At 43.1% G+C, this 22735-nt stretch overlaps 1 protein-coding gene across 5 annotated transcripts in view; it reads right to left on the bottom strand.

Annotated features, from left to right (window-relative positions):
- The window catches only part of tmem260 (transmembrane protein 260), a 70330-nt gene that overhangs the window by 9513 nt on the left and 38082 nt on the right, over positions 1 to 22735 (bottom strand). The window lies entirely within an intron of this gene.

The raw sequence follows: 22735 nt of genomic DNA on the forward strand, positions 1-22735 counted from the left end.
TCTCTTACACTGAAACTCACAGAAGCATCAAAGTTTCTGTGATTGATCATCATCAGGTCTTCTACAATACCCTATGGTCGAATGATGACATCACTTAGGCCACGCCCCCTGAGAACAGGAAGTGTAATGTTTTACTGTGAACTGTCGCTATCTGACCCCTTTGACCTCATCAACATGAAACTGTGCCCAGACACAGAAAACATGTTGGTGTATTGAGGATTCTAACCCCGACCAGCTTCGATGGAGCAGGTGGGCGTGGTGGCGTGGCGAAGTCACCTGTAACGCCATCGCCATACGTTTGGCTCTCAATTCCACATTTTCGGGCCCAGCTGCTGCAAACTCATAAGGATGGACCCTCATCCACTCCCCAACAGGAATCCATCACAATATTTGGTGGGCGTAGCCTAATTTCTCTATAGCGCCCCTAGAAAACTTTAAATGATCAGCCCCAAGCCATGCTTTAACCTACAAATACGAAACTTTGTACACATGTGTACCTTGTCAGGACGTACAAAAAAGTCTCTTGGAGCCATGGTCTAAACCCCACAGGAAGTCAGCCATTTTGGATTCAAGTTCGGTTTTTGACCCCATTCTTGCCGTTTACAGCCTTCATATTTGATCTATCCTCCTAGGGATTTCGATTGATCGGCTTCAAACTCGGTCAGTCTGTTCATAAGGCATGTCTCATATAAAGTTATCTAAACGGTGAGTTTTTGAGTATGCTGAAGGGGGGTTAGCAGGGGTCAAAGTTCACCTACTCGCCATAAAAACATAAACTGCTATATCTCCTACACAGAAACTCACAGAGGCACCAAAGTTTCTGTGATTGATCATCATCGGGTCTCCTACATTACCCTATGGTCGAATGATGACATCACTTAGGCCACGCCCCCTGAGAACAGGAAGTGTAATGTTTTACTGTGAACGTTCGCTATCCGACCCCTTTGACCTCATCAACATGAAACTGTGCCCAGACACCGAAGACATGTTGGTGTATTGAGGATTCCAACCCCGACCAGCTACGATAGAGCAGGTGGGCATGGCGGCGTGGCGAAGTTACCTGTAACGCCATCGCCATACGTTTGGCTCTCAATACCACATTTTCGGGCTCAGCTGCTGCAAACTCACAAGGATGAATATTATCCACTCCCCGACTGGAATCCATCACAATATTTGTAGGGCGTGGCCTAATTTCTCTATAGCGCCCCCTAGAAAACAGCAGCCCATAGGTTATGTTGTTATTAATTATTTAAATATACATTATTATAACATTTTATATATATATAAGTTTATTTTGTGGGTTAAAGTACAAACATTCATTCATTTTTGCTAGAAATAATACAAACAAAGTCATTCAGCAAAACTTATGACACAGCGAAGTAAGAACACACTGGGGTCAGTGTTGATGGAGTACCACTGGCACCTTGTGGAGAAATACTGGTACTGCTAGTGCAATACCAGTATTGCGACAGCAGGAGGCAGTGGTACTCCATCAATGAGAAAACAGATCGACGCTACGTAATAACAGTCAGCCGGCGACAGTGGAGCTGCAAAGTTTTCCTGAACTTTTTGCTTGCTTTTTGGAGCCACAGAACTGGACTACGCTCAACATTTTGCTTGGATTTTGGAGTTGCAAATCCGAACCACGCTTTGGAGCAAGAAGGCTCTGTTGGACCGGAGTTGGAGAAGTTTAATGGGCTCTTTGCACCTCAGCTTACACGTTCGGGAAACACGGCTGAAATGTTTTTCCAAGGTAAATTAATAATGTACATCGATCCGAAACCCCAACAAGTAAGGCAAAGAAAGGTTTTAAGATGTTCGCCTCTTTATACATTCACAGATATGAAGGTGAGTTTTATTTTCTTTAAACTGCTAGCACAAGCCTGCTAGCTTTCTAGTAAAAATCTGCTATTTAATTATCTAAAGATTTCTCAGCCATTCTAACGGACACTGTTTGTGCCTTATTTTCAAGCATATTACGTGTGTTTTGTTAACGACAATAAAGCAGCGGGAGGGGGGGGGGGCAGATTACAGTTCAGAGTTTTTGCTTGAAGTATGACGAAGAAAAACGAGCACAGAGTTTACTCTGGTATCGGAGTTCTAGTTCAGCTGACTGTTCAGATTCAGGGTTATTTTTAGAAAAATATGGCCGTGTTGCTTAAGATTTCTGTGTTATTTCGTTTTATTACTTTTGCATGCTTGTTGTGAATGGCTCATTAAGACGGTGTTTAGAGCGGTGTGTACGGCGTTAGCTTCAAGTGGTAGCTTTAACTTGTAGCAACGAATATTTACAAGCTGTCTTAATTGAGGATGGCTTGGAAATCCATGAAAACTTAAACAAAGTACATAGTATTGTTTTATTTGTGTCTTAAGTAGGACTTTGTCTTTTATAGCAGTTATAGTTTCTGAAAGTGGAAAAAGAGCCGCATTCGGGTATACAGTTGTGACGTCAGCGCGGCAGGTGCAAAGAGCCCATTGCTGTTCGTTTAAACAGTCGTAACTCGCGGTGCGGTGAGTAATTTATTCCTTCCTGCTGGTTCTGGAAGCCGTCATGTTTGGAACAGTTATTCTGAGGAGGATGCTAAGCCAATGCCTGAGGCCTGCAACGTTTTTAATGCTAACGAAGCGCTTTATTAATTCAATAAACTGAATAGTGTGTGGTGATACATCCAGTTTCATACATTCAGACTTGTTTGTTATTATGTATAGAAGATGTTTAAAATGTCGTTTGAAAGAGCTCTGAGAAAATGCTAAGTATCTTTTACCGATCCATTGGGGTTGTAATATTTATTTACAGCACTTCCTGTGATTAATACCTAATTAATGGATGGGATTCAGCCTGTGCTATTGTTCTAAAGTGCTGAAAGTTAACTGTGCTCTGTTATTGTGCATTGCCCTTGGTTTATTACTGAACAGTGCGGTTTATTAAACTGATACATCTTAACCTTCACCATTTTCCTGGCTCATTTCACGATAACGTTAAAGTTGCACTGCATTTAGATCTCAGTTGTAATTAACATCAAGCATGTGGGTGTGGCTTAGTGTAAAACTTTCACTATTTACCATGAAACATCAACATTAAATGACTTCCAAATGCAAGATCACAGCTGCATCATCACACTTCCTCTGTCTTTCTAGAGAACAGCCCTGAACACATTTCCATGGTCACTTGATGACCATGGAAATGGTCATCAAGTGAGGTCACTGTAGCCCCGCCACTTTTAAGAGGCAGTCACATGTTTTTTCTGCTGTATGTTTTACTGTTATTCTATAATTTATATGGGTTTCATCATGTGAATACTGACTAAAAACGATAACATGATGAACTCTATGAATGCTGGCTGCTGACCGAACCGCATTGGGGTGTAGAAATGACGAAATGCAGTTCTTCGCCATGTGCATATGATCGGCTCTAAATGACACGTGGATCATCGGACTGGCGCCAAATTGGATACGTATGACCTTTGTTGACCTCTAAACAGCAAAACAGCATTGAAATGTATTTTGACTCCACTGCGCCTCTACATTAATCCGCCAGCTATATTTCCTCGCTAAACCAATGAATCTATACACATTTTTTGCATCTTGAAGGATAGCCGCCGAACGCATAGATGCGTACCGCCTGGTGGATGGGCGCGGAAACTGCGCAACAACTTCTGTCTTAGCACGTGCGCAGCGTTGATGAAAACTGAGCAACAGCTTCCGCGGTGCGGGGGAGGCGCTGAAAACTGCGTGAGAGCTTCTGTGGTGGCTGGCCTGAGGCGGTGGTTGCTCGTACCCAGCGGTGGCAATAGGCCGGAGCGGCGCTTGGCTGCGAGGGCCGTTCGAGGCTGCTTGCAGCTTTAATTATTATTATTAGGCCCGAGCAGCTAAGCGCTGCGAAGGCCTATTGTTTTCCTATTGTTTATTATTATTATTATTATTATTCTTCCACCCAAATGAATTGGCTTTTTGGGGGCTTTATCATATTCAAAAACTCACCAATCTTGGCGGAGGCCTTAAGCCTGTTTAAAATTTACGTATTTTAAAGTCGTCGCAAAAATTGCAACAGAAATGTCTCTACGGCGCCACCTAGAAATTGGAAAAACACCTTTTTTACCCTCTGCTATTCACTTACTTTATCGTAGAGACATGAAATTTGGTACACTTGTAGAGCTCCCCAAGACGCTCAAAATTTATAATTAATGTCATAGTGCAAGTATCACAGGAAGTCAACCATTTTTGATTGAAGTTCCCATTTTGCCCCCATTTTGCCGATTTTTGCCTTTTACAGCCTTTGTATTTGATCTATCTCCTCCTACGGATTTTGATTGATCGACGTCAAACGTGGTCAGTCTGTTCATAAGGCATGTCCCATCTAAAGTTATCTAAACGGTGAGTTTTTGAGTATGCTGAAGGGGGGTTAGCAGGGGTCAAAGTTCACCTACTCGCCGTAAAAAAAATAAACTGCTATATCTCCTACACAGAAACTCACAGAAGCATCAAAGTTGCTGTGATTGATCATCATCGGGTGTCCTACAATACCCTATGGTCGAATGATGACATCACTTAGGCCACGCCCCTGAGAACAGGAAGTGTAATGTTTTACTGTGAACTGTCGCTATCTGACCCCTTTGACCTCATCAACATGAAACTGTGCCCAGACACAGAAAACATGTTGGTGTATTGAGGATTCCAACCCCGACCAGCTACGATAGAGCAGGTGGGCATGGTGGCGTGGGGAAGTGACCTGTAACGCCATCGCCATACGTTTGGCTCTCAATTCCACATTTTCGGGCCCAGCTGCTGCAAACTCATAAGGATGTACCCTCATCCACTCCCCAACAGGAATCCATCACAATATTTGGTGGGCGTAGCCTAATTTCTCTATAGCGCCCCCTAGAAAACTTTAAATGATCAGCCCCAAGCCATGCTTTAACCTACAAATACGAAACTTTGTACACATGTGTACCTTGTCAGGACGTACAAAAAAGTCTCTTGGAGCCATGGTCTAAACCCCACAGGAAGTCGGCCATTTTGGATTCAAGTTCGGTTTTTGACCCCATTTTTGCCGTTTACAGCCTTCATATTTGATCTATCTCCTCCTAGGGATTTTGATTGATCGGCTTCAAACTCGTCAGTCTGTTCATAAGGCATGTCTCATCTAAAGTTATCTAAACGGTGAGTTTTTGAGTATGCTGAAGGGGGGTTAGCAGGGGTCAAAGTTCACCTACTCGCCGTAAAAAAATAACTGTTATATCTCCTACACAGAAACACACACAGGTACCAAAATTACTGTTGTTGATCATCATCGGGTCTACTACAATACCCTATGGTCAAATGATGACATCACTTAGGCCACGCCCCCTGAGAACAGGAAGTGTCATGTTTTACTGTCAATGGTGCTATCTGACCCCTTTGACCTCATCAACATGAAACTGTGCCCAGTCACAGAAGACATGTTGGTGTATTGAGGATTCCAACCCCGACCAGCTTCGATGGAGCAGGTGGGCGTGCGGCGTGGCGAAGTGACCTGTAACGCCATTGCCATACGTTTGGCTCTCAATTTTATTTTTAAAGTTTTATTTTTTTTAATAATTTTGTTTGTGGGTTAGATTACAAACATTCATTAATTTTGGCTAGAAATAATACAAACATCGTCATTCAGCAAACCTTTATTGTGTTACTCAGCTCTGCTGAGTAAACATTCTGGTCAGTGTTGATGGAGTACGACTGGCCCCTGGTGGCGCAATACTGGTACTGCTGGCGCAATACCATTATTGCGCCAGCAGGAGTCACTGGTACTCCATCAATGAGAAAACAAATCAAGTTCGGTTTTTTTCGACGGCCGTGAAAACGTTTCCAGCGCGTCTGCCGTGAGATTTCCAAAAGGACAGCGATTACATTTAACCTGAAATGTTATATGTAAGCCCTAAGATAATTTTTTGTTGGCTTAAAACACGGAGTAAATGTAGCGTTTTGTTAATGACTGTTATTTCCTACCGCAAGTAAATGCATCATTTCCCTCGTCTCTGCCTTAATGGCCAGTCAAGGGCAAAAACAAATTTAAGCAATTTGATTGGTTGAGAAGGACTGCACGTACTGTAGCTGTGCTAATACTTACTGTAAGTACTGGCAGTCGGCAGGAGATCGTACATGGTTTGAGGTTCGGCGCATTACGCTGTGGACTGTACATTTTTTTTGCTAAACTGTTGGAGCAGCTAAGTTTTCCTGAACATTATGCCTGGTTTATGGAGCCACAGAACCGGACCACGCTAACGTTTGCTTCGGTTTTGGAGCTGCAGACCCGAATGACGCTCATGAGCCGGAACTGTCTGTTGGAGAGGAGTTTTATTGCCGTTCGTCTTAAAAGTGGTAACTGGAGATGCGGTGAGTGAAGCTCAGTTCACACTACACGATTTTAGAAAAGTCGGCCAATTCTGAAAACGTGAGAGAACACACTCTAGCCTATTTAAAATCGTAGGTGTAACGGGTTCGTTCTAGAGTGTGAGGTTTCACTCGAACACATTCTAATACCAGCTACGAAATACCTTCAAATTAAAATTCTGCACTACCACAGCTGAATTTGGAGTAAACAAACAAACATGGACAACGACGTTGAAGTGGTAACTTTAGTTTGCGGACTTATTTTAACCCAAAAAAGACGTAACCAAAAATCAAAGCTTTGGATTAAGAACTGGAGATATCGTAAGCAAGGATTATATTTGTTGCATCGCAACATGGAGGTGAGTTTTTTTTTTTTCATAAAAATACTGTTTTCAATGTTTTTAGAAAATCAAATGGGAGTTATCCTTTCTCCCCAACTGACCGCGAAAGCTTAACGTAGCCTATTCCAGCTCCTTTAATTGAAACTTATTATATTGTTTAAAATTGTATTATGACTGCAGAATAAAATCAAATGCGCCATTTCAACCAAAGATTGGAATGTGCTTCTCAACCAGATGTACTCTGTGCAATAATTTTATAATTATCTTTCATTAAAAGATAAAAAAAAAGTCGGAGGAACACCACAGAGATTGGATGAATGAGCAAAGATGATTAAAGACAGTCAATATCCCCGATTTTAGATCAAAGCGGTCCCGATGTTCCACCGACTGGACCCAATCGGTCGTAACACACCACACACTACAGGATGATCGGTTACGATTGTTGAGAGCGACAATCTTACAACGTTCTGAGTTCTTAAGACTGATACATTGGGGTTGTAATATTTACTTGGACCACTTGCTGTGATTAATACCTAATTATTGAGAGAGATTAAACCTGTGCTTTTGTTCTAATGTACTGAAAGTTAACTGTGCTCTCTGAATGTGCATTGCCCTTGGTTTATTACTGATCAGAAGGGTTTATTAAACTGATACATCTTAACCTTTACCATTTTCCTGACTCATTTTAGGAAAATGTTAAAGTTGCACTGCATTTCAGTTGCAGTTAACATCAAAGCATGTGGGTGTGGCTTAGTGTAAAACTTTCACTATTTGCCATGAAACATAAACATTAAAAAACTTCCAAATGCAAGATCACAGCTGCATCACACTTCCTGTGTTTCTCTATAGAACAATCCTGAACACATTTCCATGGTCACTTGATGAAATCACCCTAGCCCCGCCCTTTTCAAAGGCAATCACCAGTTTTTTCTCCTGTGAGTTTTACTGTTATTCTATCATATATATGGGTTTCATCATGTGAATACTGACTTAAAACGACAAGATGATGAACTCTGTGAATGCTGGCTGCTGACCAAACCGCATTGGGGTGTAGAAATGGCGAACTGCAGTTCTTCACCATGTGCATATGATAGGCTCTAAATGATACGTTGATCATCCGACTGGCGCCAAATTGGATATGTATGACCTTTGTTGAAACAAACAACACCCAACAACATTGAAATGTATTTTGACTCCACTGCGCCAACTACATTAATACGCCAGCTATATCTCCTCGCTATATCAACGAATCTGCACCACATTTTTTGTGCGTCGTCAGGAAGTGCCGCCGAACGCATCGATGCGTACCGCCTGGTGGACGGGCGCGGAAACGCGCAACTTCTGTGTTAGAACGTGGGGAGCGTTGATGGAAACGAAGCAACAGTTTCCGCGGTGCGGGCGGAGGTGCTGAAAACTGCTGAGAGTATCTGTGGTGGCTGGCGTCGGGCGGCGGTTGCTAGTACCCTGCGGTGGCAATAGGCCGGAGCGGCGCTTGGCTGCGAGGGCCGCTCGAGGCTGCTTGCAGCTTTAATTATTATTATTATTTTTCTTCCCACCTCTTTGGGGGGCTTTTTGGGGGCCTTATCATATTGGAAAACTCACCAAACTTGGCGGAGGCCTTAAGCCTGTTTAAAAATTTTGATTTTTAAGGTCACAAAAATCCCACAAGAAATGGCTCAATAGCGCCACCTTGAAATTTTCAAAGGACCCTTTGCTATTCACTTACTTTATCCTAGAGACATGAAATTTGGTACACTTGTAGAGCTCCCCAGGACGCTCAAAATTTACAATTAATGTCATAGTGCAAGTATCACAGGAAGTCGGCCATTTTGGATTGAAGGTCCAATTTTGAGGCCATTTTTGCCGTTTACAGCCTTCGCATTTGATCGAACTCCTCCTAGGGATTTCGATTGATCGGCTTCAAATTCGGTCAGTCTGTTCATAAGGCATGTCCCATCTAAAGTTATCAAAACGGTGAGTTTTTGACTATGCTGAAGGGGGGTTAGCAGGGGTCAAAGTTCACCTACTCGCCATAAAAAAATAAACTGCTATATCTCCTACACAGAAACTCACAAAGGCACCAAAGTTTCAGTGATTGATCATCATCGGGTGTCCTACAACATACTATGGTCGAGTGATGACATCACTTAGGCCACGCCCCCTGAGAACAGGAAGTGTCATGTTTTACTGTGAACGGTCGCTATCTGACCCTTTTGACCTCATCAACATGAAACTGTGACCAGACACAGAAGACATGTTGGTGTATTGAGGATTCCAACCCCGACCAGCTTTGATGGAGCAGGTGGGCGTGGCGGCGTGGCGAAGTGACCTGTAACGCCATCGCCATACGTTTGGCTCTCAATTCCACATTTTCAGGCCCAGCTACTCCAACTCACAAGGATGGTCCCTCATCTACTCCCCTACAGGAATCAATCACAATATTTGGTGGGCGTGGCCTAATTTCTCTATAGCGCCCCCTAGAAAATTTTAAATGATCAGCCCCAAGCCATGCTTTAACCTACAATTACGAAACTTTGTACACATTTGTATCATGTCAGGACTTAAAAGAAAGTCTCTTGGAGCCATGGTCTAAACCCCACAGGAAGTCGGCCATTTTGGATTTAAGTTCAGATTTTGACCCCATTTTTGCCGTTTACAGCCTTCCTATTTGATCAAACTCCTCCTAGAGATTTCGATTGATCGGCTTCAAACTCGGTCAGTGTGCTCATAAGGCATGTCCCATCTAAAGTTATCAAAATGGTGAGTTTTTGAGTATGCTGAAGGGGGGTTAGCCGGGGTCAAACTTCACCTACTCGCCGTAAAAAAATAAACTGCTATATCTCCTACACAGAAACTCACAGAGGCACCAAAGTTTCTGGGATTGATCATCATCGGGTGTCCTACAATACCCTATGGTCGAATGATGACATCACTTAGGCCACGCCCCATGAGAAAAGGAAGTGTCATGTTTTACTCTGAATGGTCGCTATCTGACCCCTTTGACCTCATCAACATGAAACTGTGCCCAGACACAGAAGACATGTTGGTGTGTTGAGGATTCCAACCCCGACCAGCTTCGATGGAGCAGCTGGGCGTGGCGGCGTGGCGAAGTGACCTGTAACGCCATCGCCATACGTTTGGCTCTCAATTCCACATTTTTGGCCGCAGCTGCTCCAAACTCATAAGGATGGATCTTCATCCACTCCCCGACAGGAATCCATCACAATATTTGTAGGGTGTGGCCTAATTTCTCTATAGCGCCCCCTAGAAAATTTTAAATGATCAGCCCCAAGCCATGCTTTAACCTACAATTACGAAACTTTGTACACGTGTGTACCATGTCAGGACTTAAAAAAAAGTCTCTTGGAGCCATGGTCTAAACCCCAGAGGAAGTCGGCCATTTTAGATTGAAGTTCAGATTTTGATCCCATTTTTGGCGTTTATAAACCATTTCAGTAATTCGCCACTTGGGGTCAGTATTGCTCCACAAATGAAACAGCAGATAAAAAGGATGAAGAACAATATCAGTATTTCGCCAGTAGGTGTCAGTGTTCCTCCACCAATGACAAACAGATCCACGGGCGGATGGGCGTGAAAACTTTGTGAGAGCGTTGCCATGACATTTCTAAAAGGATAGAAATGTCTCAGATAATTTTTTTTAATTAAATCATGCAGTAAATGTAGCGTTTTCTTACTTCTTACAAACCATTTCAGTAATTCGCCACTCTGAGTAAGTATTACTCCAACAATGAAATAGAGTGCTTTAGAAACACAGCTGAAAAAAAATGATGAAAAATGACGAACTGCAGTACTTCGCCATGTGCATATGATCGGCTGTAAATGACACGTGGATCATCCGACTGACGCCAAATTGGATACGTATGACCTTTGTTGACCTCTAAAGAGAAAACAGCATTGAAATATATTTTGACTCCACTGCGCGTCCTACATTAATCCGCCAGCTATATTTCCTCGCTAAACCAATGAATCTGCACCACATTTTTTTAATCGTCAAGGAGCGCCTGCGAACGCATCAGTGCGTACCGCCTGGTGGACGGGCGCGGAAACTGCGCAACAACTTCTGTGTTAGCACGTGGTCAGCGTTGATGGAAACTGAGCAACAGCTTCCGCGGTGCGGGCAGAGGAGCTGAAAACTGCGTGAGAGCTTCTGTGGTGGCTGGCGTGAGGCGCTGGTTGCTCGTACCCCGCGGTGGCAATAGGCCGGAGCGGCGCTTGGCTGCGAGGGCCGTTCGAGGCTGCTTGCAGCTTTATTATTATTATTATTATTCTTCCACCCAAATGAATTGGCTTTTTGGGGGCTTTATCATATTCAAAAACTCACCAAACTTGGCGGAGGCCTTAAGCCTGTTTAAAATTTACGTATTTTAAAGTCGTAGCAAAAATTGCAACAGAAATGTCTCTACGGCGCCACCTAGAAATTGGAAAAACACCCTTTTTTACCCTCTGCTATTCACTTACTTTATCGTAGACACATGAAATTTGGTACACTTGTAGAACTCCCCAAGACGCTCAAAATTTACAATTAATGTCATAGTGCAAGTATCACAGGAAGTCAGCCATTTTTGATTGAAGTTCCCATTTTGACCCCATTTTTGCCGATTTTTGCCGTTTACAGCCTTTGTATTTGATCTATCTCCTCCTAGGGATTTTGATTGATCGACTTCAAACTCGGTCAGTCTGTTCATAAGGCATGTCCCATCTAAAGTTATCTAAACGGTGAGTTTTTGAGTATGCTGAAGGGGGGTTAGCAGGGGTCAAAGTTCACCTACTCGCCGTAAAAAAATAAACTGCTATATCTCTTACACTGAAACTCACAGAAGCATCAAAGTTTCTGTGATTGATCATCATCGGGTCTTCTACAATACCCTATGGTCGAATGATGACATCACTTAGGCCACGCCCCCTGAGAACAGGAAGTGTAATGTTTTACTGTGAACTGTCGCTATCTGACCCCTTTGACCTCATCAACATGAAACTGTGCCCAGACACAGAGAACATGTTGGTGTATTGAGGATTCCAACCCCGACCAGCTTCGATGGAGCAGGTGGGCGTGGTGGCGTGGCGAAGTCACCTGTAACGCCATCGCCATACGTTTGGCTCTCAATTCCACATTTTCGGGCCCAGCTGCTGCAAACTCATAAGGATGGACCTTCATCCAATCCCCAACAGGAATCCATCACAATATTTGGTGGGCGTAGCCTAATTTCTCTATAGCGCCCCTAGAAAACTTTAAATGATCAGCCCCAAGCCATGCTTTAACCTACAAATACGAAACTTTGTACACATGTGTACCTTGTCAGGACGTACAAAAAAGTCTCTTGGAGCCATGGTCTAAACCCCACAGGAAGTCAGCCATTTTGGATTCAAGTTCGGTTTTTGACCCCATTTTTGCAGTTTACAGCCTTCATATTTGATCTATCTCTCCTAGGGATTTCGATTGATCGGCTTCAAACTCGGTCAGTCTGTTCATAAGGCATGTCTCATCTAAAGTTATCTAAACGGTGAGTTTTTGAGTATGCTGAAGTGGGGTTAGCAGGGGTCAAAGTTCACCTACTCGCCATAAAAACATAAACTGCTATATCTCCTACACAGAAACTCACAGAGGCACCAAAGTTTCTGTGATTGATCATCATCGGGTCTCCTACATTACCCTATGGTCGAATGATGACATCACTTAGGCCACGCCCCCTGAGAACAGGAAGTGTAATGTTTTACTGTGAACGTTCGCTATCCGACCCCTTTGACCTCATCAACATGAAACTGTGCCCAGACACCGAAGACATGTTGGTGTATTGAGGATTCCAACCCCGACCAGCTACGATAGAGCAGGTGGGCATGGCGGCGTGGCGAAGTTACCTGTAACGCCATCGCCATACGTTTGGCTCTCAATACCACATTTTCGGGCTCAGCTGCTGCAAACTCACAAGGATGAATATTTATCCACTCCCCGACTGGAATCCATCACAATATTTGTAGGGCGTGGCCTAATTTCTCTATAGCGCCCCCTAGAAAACAGCAGCCCATAGGTTATGTTGTTATTAATTATTTAAATATACATTATTATAACTTTTTATATATATATAAGTTTATTTTGTGGGTTAAAGTACAAACATTCATTCATTTTTGCTAGAAATAATACAAACAAAGTCATTCAGCAAAACTTATGACACAGCGAAGTAAGAACACACTGGGGTCAGTGTTGATGGAGTACCACTGGCACCTTGTGGCGATATACTGGTACTGCTAGTGCAATACCAGTATTGGCCCAGCAGGAGGCAGTGGTACTCCATCAATGAGAAAACAGATCGACGCTACGTAATAACAGTCAGCCGGCGACAGCTGACTGAACATTTTGTTTGCTTTTTGGAGCCACAGAACTGGACTACGCTCAACATTTTGCTTGGATTTTGGAGTTGCTAATCCGAACCACGCTTTTGAGCAAGAAGGCTCTGTTGGACCGGAGTTGGAGAAGTTTAATGGGCTCTTTGCACCTCAGCTTACACGTTCGGGAATAACGGCTGAAATGTTTTTCCAAGGTAAATTAATAATGTACATCGATCCAAAGAAAGGCAAAGAAAGGTTTTAAGATGTTCGCCTCTTTATACATTCACAGATATGAAGGTGAGTTTTATTTTCTTTAAACTGCTAGCACAAGCCTGCTAGCTTTCTAGTAAAAATCTGCTATTTAATTATCTAAAGATTTCTCAGCCATTCTAACGGACACTGTTTGTGCCTTATTTTCAAGCATATTACGTGTGTTTATTGTTAACGACAATAAAGCAGCGGGGAGGGGGGGGGGGCAGATTACAGTTCAGAGTTTTTGCTTGAAGTATGACGAAGAAAAACGAGCACAGAGCTTACTCTGGTATCGGAGTTCTAGTTCAGCTGACTGTTCAGATTCAGAGTTATTACTTTTAGAAAAATATGGCCGTGTTGCTTAAGATTTCTGTGTTATTTCGTTTTATTACTTTTGCATGCTTGTTGTGAATGGCTCATTAAGACAGTGTTTAGAGCGGTGTGTACGGCGTTAGCTTCAAGTGGTAGCTTTAACTTGTAGCAACGAATATTTACAAGCTGTCTTAATTGAGGATCTCTTGGAAATCCATAAAAACTTAAACAAAGTACATAGTATTGTTTTATTTGTGTCTTAAGTAGGACTTTGTCTTTTATAGCAGTTATAGTTTCTGAAAGTGGAAAAAAGAGCCGCATTCGGGTATACAGTTGTGACGTCAGCGCGGCAGGTGCAAAGAGCCCATTGCTGTTCGTTTAAACAGTCGTAACTCGCGGTGCGGTGAGTAATTTATTCCTTCCTGCTGGTTCTGGAAGCCGTCATGTTTGGAACAGTTATTCTGAGGAGGATGCTAAGTCAATGCCTGAGGCCTCCAACGTTTTTAATGCTAACGAAGCGCTTTACTAATTCAATAAACTGAATAGTGTGTTTGATACATCCAGTTTCATACTTTGAGAGTTGTTTGTTATTATGTATAGAAGATGTTTAAAATGTCGTTTGAAAGAGCTCTGAGAAAATGCTAAGTATCTTTTTACCGATCCATTGGGGTTGTAATATTTAGTTGCAGCACTTCCTGTGATTAATACCTAATTAATGGGTGGGATTGAGCCTGTGCTATTGTTCTAAAGTGCTGAAAGTTAACTGTGCTCTCTTAATGTGCATTGCCCTTGGTTTATTACTGAACAGTGCGGTTTATTAAACTGATACATCTTAACCTTCACCATTTTCCTGACTCATTTCACGATAACGTTAAAGTTGCACTGCATTTAGATCTCAGTTGTAGTTAACATCAAGGATGTGGGTGTGGCTTAGTGTAAAACTTTCACTATTTACCATGAAACATCAACATTAAATGACTTCCAAATGCAAGATCACAGCTGCATCATCACACTTCCTCTGTCTTTCTAGAGAACAGCCCTGAACACATTTCCATGGTCACTTGATGACCTCATTGTAGCCCCGCCCACTTTGAAGAGGCAGTGACATGTTTTTTCTGCTGTATGTTTTACTGTTATTCTATAATTTATATGGGTTTCATCATGTGAATACTGACTAAAAACGATAACATGATGAACTCTATGAATGCTGGCTGCTGACCGAACCGCATTGGGGTGTAGAAATGACGAAATGCAGTTCTTCGCCATGTGCATATGATCGGCTCTAAATGACACGTGGATCATCGGACTGGCGCCAAATTGGATACGTATGACCTTTGTTGACCTCTAAACAGCAAAACAGCATTGAAATGTATTTTGACTCCACTGCGCCTCTACATTAATCCGCCAGCTATATTTCCTCGCTAAACCAATGAATCTATACCACATTTTTTTGCATCTTGAAGGATAGCCGCCGAACGCATAGATGCGTACCGCCTGGAGGACGGGCGCGGAAACTGCGCAACAACTTCTGTCTTAGCACGTGCGCAGCGTTGATGGAAACTGAGCAACAGCTTCCGCGGTGCGGGGGAGGCGCTGAAAACTGCGTGAGAGCTTCTGTGGTGGCTGGCGTGAGGCGGTGGTTGCTTGTACCCAGCGGTGGCAATAGGCCGGAGCGGCGCTTGGCTGCGAGGGCCGCTCGAGGCTGCTTGCAGCTTTAATTATTATTCTGCCCCCCTAAAGAGGGGCCTTTTTGGGGGCTTTATCATTTTCAAAAACTCACCAAACTTGGCGGACGCGTAAAGGGAGTTTCAAAATTTTGTATTTTAAGGTCATTGCAAAAATCCCATAAAAAATGGCTCAATAGCGCCACCTAGAAATTTTCAAACGACCCTTTGCTATTCACTTACTTTATCCTAGAGACATGAAATTTGGTACACTTGTAGAGCTCCCCAAGATGCTCAAAATTTACAATTAATGTCATAGTGCAAGTATCACAGGAAGTCAGCCATTTTAGATTGAAGTTCAGATTTTGACCCCATTTTTGCCGTTTACAGCCTTCGTATTTGATCGAACTCCTCCTAGGGATTTCGATTGATCGGCTTCAAACTCGGTCAGTCTGTTCATAAGGCATGTCCCATCTAAAGTTATCAAAACAGTGAGTTTTTGAGTATGCTGAAGGGGGGTTAGCAGGGGTCAAAGTTCACCTACTCGCCATAAAAAAATAAACTGCTATATCTCCTACACAGAAACTCACAGAGGCACCAAAGTTTCTGTGATTGATCATTATCGGGTCTCCTACAATACCCTATGGTCGAATGATGACATCACTTAGGCCACGCCCCCTGAGAACAGGAAGTGTTATGTTTTACTGAGAATGGTCGCTATCTGACCCCTTTGACCTCATCAACATGAAACTGTGCCAAGACACAGAGAACATGTTGGTGTGTTGAGGATTCCAACCCCGACCAGCTTTGATGGAGCAGATGGGCGTGGCGGCGTGGCGAAGTGACCTGTAACGCCATCGCCATACGTTTGGCTCTCAATTCCACATTTTCAGGCCCAGCTGCTCCAAACTCACAAGGATGGTCCCTCATCTACTCCCCTACAGGAATCCATCACAATATTTGGTGGGCGTGTCCTAATTTCTCTATAGCGCCCCCTAGAAAACTTTAAATGATCAGCCCCAAGCCATGCTTTAACCTACAATTATGAAACGTTGTACACATTTGTATCATGTCAGGACTTAAAAGAAAGTCTCTTGGAGCCATGGTCTAAACCCCACAGGAAGTCGGCCATTTTGGATTGAAGTTCAGATTTTGACCCCATTTTTGCCGTTTACAGCCTTCCTATTTGATCGAACTCCTCCTAGGGATTTCGATTGATCGGCTTCAAACTCGGTCAGTGTGCTCATAAGGCATGTCCCATCTAAAGTTATCAAAACGGTGAGTTTTTGAGTATGCTGAAGGGGGGTTAGCAGGGGTCAAAGTTCAGCTACTCGCCGTAAAAAAATAAACTGCTATATCTCCTACAGAGAAACTCACAGAGGCACCTAAGTTTCAGTGATTGATCATCATCGGGTCTCCTACAATACCCTATGGTCGAGTGATGACATAACTTAGGCCACGCCCCCTGAGAACAGGAAGTGTAATGTTTTACTGTGAACGGTCGCTATCTGACCCTTTTGACCTCATCAACATGAAACTGTGACCAGACACCGAAGACATGTTGGTGTATTGAGGATTTCAACCCCGACCAGCTACGATGGAGCAGGTGGGCATGGCAGCGTGGCGAAGTGACCTGTAACGCCATCGCCATACGTTTGGCTCTCAATTCCACATTTTTGGGCCCAGTTGCTCCAAACTCACAAGGATGGATTCCCATCAACTCCCCGACAGGAATCCATCACAATATTTGGTGGGCGTGGCCTAATTTCTCTATAGCGCCCCCTAGAAAACAGCAGCCCATAGGTTATTTTGTTATTAATTATTTAAATATACATTATTATAACTTTTTATATATATATAAGTTTATATTGTGGGTTAAAGTACAAACATTCATTCATTTTTGCTAGAAATAATACAAACAAAGTCATTCAGCAAAGCTTATGACAGCGAAGTAAGAACACACTGGGGTCAGTGTTGATGGAGTACCACTGGCACCTTGTGGCGATATACTGGTACTGCTAGTGCAATACCAGTATTGCCCCAGCAGGAGGCAGTGGTACTCCATCAATGAGAAAATAGATCGACGCTACGTAATAACAGTCAGCCGGCGACAGCTGGAGCTGCGAAGTTTTCCTGAACATTTTGCCTGCTTTTTGGAGCCACAGAACTGTACTACGCTCAACATTTTGCTTGGATTTTGGAGTTGCAAATCCGAACCACGCTTTTGAGCAAGAAGGCTCTGTTGGACCGGAGTTGGAGAAGTTTAAACTGAGCAACAGCTTCCGCGGTGCGGGCGGAGGCGGTTGCTCGTACCCCGCGGTGGCAATAGGCCGGAGCGGCGCTTGGCTGCGAGGGCCGTTCGAGGCTGCTTGCAGCTTTAATTATTATTATTCTTCCACCCAAATGAATTGGCTTTTTGGGGGCTTTATCATATTCAAAAACTCACCAAACTTGGCGGAGGCCTTAAGCCTGTTTAAAATTTACGTATTTTAAAGTCGTAGCAAAAATTGCAACAGAAATGTCTCTACGGCGCCACCTGGAAATTGGAAAAACACCCTTTTTTACCCTCTCCTATTCACTTACTTTATCGTAGACACATGAAATTTGGTACACTTGTAGAACTCCCCAAGATGCTCAAAATTTATAATTAATGTCATAGTGCAAGTATTACAGGAAGTCAGCCATTTTTGATTGAAGTTCCCATTTTGACCCCATTTTTGCCGATTTTTGCCGTTTACAGCCTTTGTATTTGATCTATCTCCTCCTAGGGATTTTGATTGATTGACTTCAAACTCGGTCAGTCTGTTCATAAGGCATGTCCCATCTAAAGTTATCTAAACGGTGAGTTTTTGAGTATGCTGAAGGGGGGTTAGCAGGGGTCAAAGTTCACCTACTCGCCATAAAAAAATAAACTGCTATATCTCTTACACAGAAACTCACAGAAGCATCAAAGTTTCTGTGATTGATCATCATCGGGTCTTCTACAATACCCTATGGTCGAATGATGACATCACTTAGGCCACGCCCCCTGAGAACAGGAAGTGTAATGTTTTACTGTGAACTGTCGCTATCTGACCCCTTTGACCTCATCAACATGAAACTGTGCCCAGACACAGAGAACATGTTGGTGTATTGAGGATTCTAACCCAGACCAGCTTCGATGGAGCAGGTGGGCGTGGTGGCGTGGCGAAGTCACCTGTAACGCCATCGCCATACGTTTGGCTCTCAATTCCACATTTTCGGGCCCAGCTGCTGCAAACTCATAAGGATGGACCCTCATCCACTCCCCAAAAGGAATCCATCACAATATTTGGTGGGCGTAGCCGAATTTCTCTATAGCGCCCCCTAGAAAACTTTAAATGATCAGCCCCAAGCCATGCTTTAACCTACAATTACGAAACTTTGTACACATGTGTACCTTGTCAGGACGTACAAAAAAGTCTCTTGGAGCCATGGTCTAAACCCACAGGAAGTCGGCCATTTTGGATTCAAGTTCGGTTTTTGACCCCATTTTTGCCGTTTACAGCCTTCGTATTTGATCTATCTCCTCCTAGGGATTTCGATTGATCGGCTTCAAACTCGGTCAGTCTGTTCATAAGGCATGTCTCATCTAAAGTTATCTAAACGGTTTGTTTTTGAGTATGCTGAAGGGGGGTTAGCCGGGGTCAAAGTTCACCTACTCGCCATAAAAACATAAACTGCTATATCTCCTACACAGAAACTCACAGAGGCACCAAAGTTTCTGTGATTTATCATCATCGGGTCTCCTACATTACCCTATGGTCGAATGATGACATCACTAAGGCCACGCCCCCTGAGAACAGGAAGTGTAATGTTTTACTGTGAACGTTCGCTATCTGACCCCTTTGACCTCATCAACATGAAACTGTGCCAAGACACAGAACACATGTTGGTGTATTGAGGATTCCAACCCCGACCAGCTACGATAGAGCAGGTGGCATGGCGGCGTGGCGAAGTTACCTGTAACGCCATCGCCATACGTTTGGCTCTCAATACCACATTTTCGGGCTCAGCTGCTGCAAACTCACAAGGATGAATATTTATCCACTCCCCGACTGGAATCCATCACAATATTTGTAGGGCGTGGCCTAATTTCTCTATAGCGCCCCCTAGAAAACAGCAGCCCATAGGTTATGTATTTATTAATTATTTAAATATACATTATTATAACTTTTTATATATATAAGTTTATTTTGTGGGTTACAGTACAAACATTCATTCATTTTTGCTAGAAATAATACAAACAAAGTCATTCAGCAAAACTTATGACACAGCGAAGTAAGAACACACTGGGGTCAGTGTTGATGGAGTACTACTGGCACCTTGTGGAGAAATACTGGTACTGCTAGTGCAATACCAGTATTGCGACAGCAGGAGGCAGTGGTACTCCATCAATGAGAAAACAGATCGACGCTACGTAATAACAGTCAGCCGGCGACAGCTGGAGCTGCAAAGTTTTCCTGAACATTTTGCTTGCTTTTTGGAGCCACAGAACTGGACTACGCTCAACATTTTGCTTGGATTTTGGAGTTGCAAATCCGAACCACGCTTTGGAGCAAGAAGGCTCTGTTGGACCGGAGTTGGAGAAGTTTAATGGGCTCTTTGCACCTCAGCTTACACGTTCGGGAAACACGGCTGAAATGTTTTTCCAAGATAACAATTAATAATGTACATCGATCCGAAACCCCAACAAGTAAGGCAAAGAAAGGTTTTAAGATGTTCGCCTCGTTATACATTCACAGATATGAAGGTGAGTTTTATTTTCTTTAAACTGCTAGCACAAGCCTGCTAGCTTTCTAGTAAAAATCTGCTATTTAATTATCTAAAGATTTCTCAGCCATTCTAACGGACACTGTGCCTTATTTTCAAGCATATTACGTGTGTTTTTGTTAACGACAATAAAGCAGCGGGGAGGGGGGGGGGCAGATTACAGTTCAGACTTTTTGCTTGAAGTATGACGAAGAAAAACGAGCACAGAGCTTACTCTGGTATCGGAGTTCTAGTTCAGCTGACTGTTCAGATTCAGAGTTATTACTTTTAGAAAAATATGGCCGTGTTGCTTAAGGTTTCTGTGTTATTTCGTTTTATTACTTTTGCATGCTTGTTGTGAATGGCTCATTAAGACAGTGTTTAGAGCGGTGTGTACGGCGTTAGCTTCAAGTGGTAGCTTTAACTTGTAGCAACGAATATTTACAAGCTGTCTTAATTGAGGATCGCTTGGAAATCCATGAAAACTTAAACAAAGTACATAGTATTGTTTTATTTGTGTCTTAAGTACGACTTTGTCTTTTATAGCAGTCATAGTTTCTGAAAGTGGAAAAAGAGCAGCATTCGGGTATACAGTTGTGACGTCAGCGCGGCAGGTGCAAAGAGCCCATTGCTGTTCGTTTAAACAGTCGTAACTCGCGGTGCGGTGAGTAATTTATTCCTTCCTGCTGGTTCTGGAAGCCGTCATGTTTGGAACAGTTATTCTGAGGAGGATGCTAACCCAATGCCTGAGGCCTGCAACGTTTTTAATGCTAACAAAGCGCTTGACTAATTCAATAAACTGAATAGTGTGTGTGATACATCCAGTTTCATAAATTCAGAGTTGTTTGTTATTATGTATAGAAGATGTTTAAAATGTCGTTTGAAAGAGCTCTGAGAAAATGCTAAGTATCTTTTTACCGATCCATTGGGGTTGTAATATTTAGTTGCAGCACTTCCTGTGATTAATACCTAATTAATGGATGGGATTCAGTCTGTGCTATTGTTCTAAAGTGCTGAAGTTAACTGTGCTCTGTTAATGTGCATTGCCATTGGTTTATTACTGAACAGTGCGGTTTATTAAACTGATACATCTTAACCTTCACCATTTTCCTGACTCATTTCACGATAACGTTAAAGTTGCACTGCATTTAGATCTCAGTTGTAGTTAACATCAAGCATGTGGGTGTGGCTTAGTGTAAAACTTTCACTATTTACCATGAAAGATCAACATTAAATGACTTCCAAATGCAAGATCACAGCTGCATCATCACACTTCCTCTGTCTTTCTAGAGAACAGCCCTGAACACATTTCCATGGTCACTTGATGACCTCACTGTAGCCCCGCCCACTTTTAAGAGGCAGTCACATGTTTTTTCTGCTGTATGTTTTACTGTTATTCTATAATTTATATGGGTTTCATCATGTGAATACTGAGTAAAAACGATAACATGATGAACTCTATGAATGCTGGCTGCTGACCGAACCGCATTGGGGTGTAGAAATGACGAAATGCATTACTTCGCCACGTGCATATGATCGGCTCTAAATGACACGTGGATCATCGGACTGGCGCCAAATTGAAAACGTATGACCTTTGTTGACCTCTAAAGAGCAAAACAGCATTGAAATGTATTTTGACTCCACTGCGCCCCTACATTGATCCGCAGCTGTATTTCCTCGCTAAACCAATGAATCTATACCACATTTTTTGCATCTTGAAGGATAGCCGCCGAACGCATAGATGCGTACCGCCTGGAGGACGGGCGCGGAAACTGCGCAACAACTTCTGTCTTAGCACGTGCGCAGCGTTGATGGAAACTGAGCAACTGCTTCGCGGTGCGGGCGGAGGCGCTGAAAACTGCGTGAGAGCTTCTGTGGTGGCTGGCGTGAGGCGGCGGTTGCTCGTACCCTGCGGTGGCAATAGGCCGGAGCGGCGCTTGGCTGCGAGGGCCGTTCGAGGCTGCTTGCAGCTTTAATTAGGCCCGAGCAGCTAAGCGCTGCGAAGGCCTATTGTTTCTGTACTGTTTCTTATTATTAGGCCCGAGCAGCTAAGCGCTGCGAAGGCCTATTGTTTCTGTACTGTTTCTTATTAGGCTCGAGCAGCTAAGCGCTGCGAAGGCCTATTGTTTTCCTACTGTTTATTATTATTATTATTATTATTATTATTATTATTATTATTATTATTATTATTATTTTTCTTCCCACCTCTTTGGGGGGATTTTTGGGGGCCTTATCATATTGGAAAACTCACCAAACTTGGCGGAGGCCTTAAGCCTGTTTAAAAATTTTGATTTTTAAGGTCATCACAAAAATCCCACAGAAATGGCTCAATAGCGCCACCTAGAAATTTTCAAAGGACCCTTTGCTATTCACTTACTTTATCCTAGAGACATGAAATTTGGTACACTTGTAGAGCTCCCCAAGATGCTCAAACTTTACAATTAATGTCATAGTGCAAGTATCACAGGAAGTCAGCCATTTTGGATTGAAGGTCCAATTTTGGGGCCAGTTTTGCCGTTTACAGCCTTCGTATTTGATCGAACTCCTCCTAGGGATTTCGATTGATCGGCTTCAAACTCGGTCAGTCTGTTCATAAGGCATGTCCCATCTAAAGTTATCAAAACGTGAGTTTTTTGAGTATGCTGAAGGGGGTTAGCAGGGGTCAAAGTTCACCTACTCGCCGTA

This window comes from Poeciliopsis prolifica, unplaced genomic scaffold (genome assembly GCF_027474105.1).
Source record: "Poeciliopsis prolifica strain line A6 unplaced genomic scaffold, Auburn_PproV2 SCAFFOLD013, whole genome shotgun sequence".
Classification (NCBI taxonomy): domain Eukaryota; kingdom Metazoa; phylum Chordata; class Actinopteri; order Cyprinodontiformes; family Poeciliidae; genus Poeciliopsis; species Poeciliopsis prolifica.